The sequence below is a fragment of the Solanum pennellii genome, chromosome 7 (assembly GCF_001406875.1).
Source record: "Solanum pennellii chromosome 7, SPENNV200".
NCBI classification, from domain to species: Eukaryota; Viridiplantae; Streptophyta; class Magnoliopsida; order Solanales; family Solanaceae; genus Solanum; species Solanum pennellii.
The window spans coordinates 65,941,174-65,943,562 of NC_028643.1; positions in this window are offsets into that span (position 1 = coordinate 65,941,174).

Here is a 2,389-nt window from a genome sequence, read left to right on the forward strand (position 1 = left end):
AATTTCTCCAACAAAATCTTCATTACTGTCAAAAAGGTTGCGGCTAGAACTACACCTGTCAAGATGATCACTCCTTCTAACCTGGTTCAATCATCATTTATCGAACCACTAAACCTGACTCCATCATTGAATATGGCGCTGATACCACTTCTTAGGACCGAAATAAGCAGGTGTAAATGCGGAAGCTAGCAAAGCAAACCTCGAAAGACCACGAGTAAGAAGACAACGGGAAATATACCAAAAGACACAAAGATTTAACGTGGTTCGGTCAATCGACATACGTCCACAAAGGAGATGAGCAATCCAATATAAATATGAGAGTACAAAATACAGAGAGAAACAACCTCAACCAATTCACTCGGAATACATGGGAGGTTCACACAAGTGATAACGTATCAAGCTTGTGACCCATAAATTCTCCCCTTAACCAAAACTCTCAAAGCCCTTAAGACTACATTGTGAATGCTGATTAAGTTAGAAGGAACATTCCTCTATTTATAGAGTCCTAAACCTTTTCCTACAAGAAAAGAATTAGTCAATCAAAAACATTTTCCTGAAAGGAAAACCTATTTATGGTAAGAAAATTTAGGGCAAATAAAACCCAACATTACAATGCCTGCAAAGTCACGAGAATACAATCGATGATTGACAAAAAGTGCTAATCGATCAAAAAAAACTCAATGTAACACTAATTTTTATTGAATACAACAAAAACCTCTATAATAATATGATATAATACAATTGGACCACTAACAAGAAAGTAACCCAACATAATTGATTAAAAAAAGATACGAAAAAATTCTAGGTTCAACAGATATTTACCGCAAATGCCATTAAATGCATAATACTTCTACAAATTATTATTATGCTTGTTATTAAACATGTAAAAAATCAAAACCCTCCCTAAAATCACACCACGGCCTCTGCAACTACCAAACCCTAAGCGTATTCAAAGCAATCAAATTCAAAATGAAACACCAAAAACACAACTGCTAAACAAAGAAAATAAAAATCAGTCAAGAAACTTACCAAAAAAAATCGTGGTGAGCAACAATGTAAATCGGGACTAGAGAGAGTAGAAGGGTCTAGTTAAAAGGAAAAAGGAAGAATGTTTGAAAGAAAAGGATTAGCCTATTTTTAACATGTCATTTCCTACGTGGCATTTTTAAATAATGTGAAAAGGTACATGTGATATTTGTAGTTCATGCCCAAAAAGGATTTAAAGTGTTGAATTTTAGTGGGTTTGAGGGTTTAGTTGGCAAAGTCGATAGTAAAAGGACTTATGTGACAAAATGAGACAAGTACAAGGGTCTTCCAAATCATTCTGCCAAAATACAATTAAAAATGACTATAATAAATGATTTGTTGAGACAATATACACCCATTGAGAAAAAAAGTTTATGATATACTCATTTTTCACTTTTATCATTTTAGTTATTTTCAAATTATTTTTAAAAATATAAATATTTAAAATAAAATCATAAATATAAACAATTAATTCTCTTGAAATTATCACCTAAAATGTAAATAAGGAAAAAATTGAAAAAAAATTCTTAACAATTTTGTTGAACTTTGAACAATTCACTTATTCTGAATTATGAAAAAAGAATCAACAATTCACTTATTTTAAAATAAAAAATATTAAACTAAAGACTAAGTAATAAATTACCTCTTAAATTTTTGAATTGGATAAATAAAAATATTTTTAAAATTTTAATATAATAAATAAATAAAAATAAGAGAAAAAGTATGCAACATTCATAAGGGGTGATTTTATCTTTATAAGAGGAGAGGTGTAGTAGCTACTAGCTACTGTAGGGTGTTAGTTCTCATATAAGACCTAAGAATTGTCCCCTCTATTTAAATTTGGGGAAAATGATAGATATACCTCGAACTATCGTAAATAGTATGCAGATATCCTCTGTCATTCTTTTGGAATATTGGTGTCCCTGTCGTCCATAAATTAGAGCATATATGCCCTTCACTCTAACGAAAGGGCAGGGGCACCAATGTCCCCAAAGTATGACGGCAGGGGAAACAATGTCTCAAAAGTATGACGACAGGGGCACCAATGTTCTAAAAGTATGACGACAGGGGCACCAATGTCCCAAAAGTATGATGGCAGGGTCACCAATGTCCCATAAGTATGATGAAGGATATCTGCACACCATTTACAATAGTTCGGGGATATATCTGTCCTTTTTCCCTTTAAATTTACTTGTTCACTTCAGAATTTAAATTTTGTATTCGACTTCAAAAAAAGTTAATATAAATATTTTATTATAATATTTATATTAATTAATGTATATATTGAAGTTCTTTTGTAAGGATTAAGTAATTATGTTAAGAGTAAAGTAAGTAAATAATATTTTTTACTACAATAAAAATA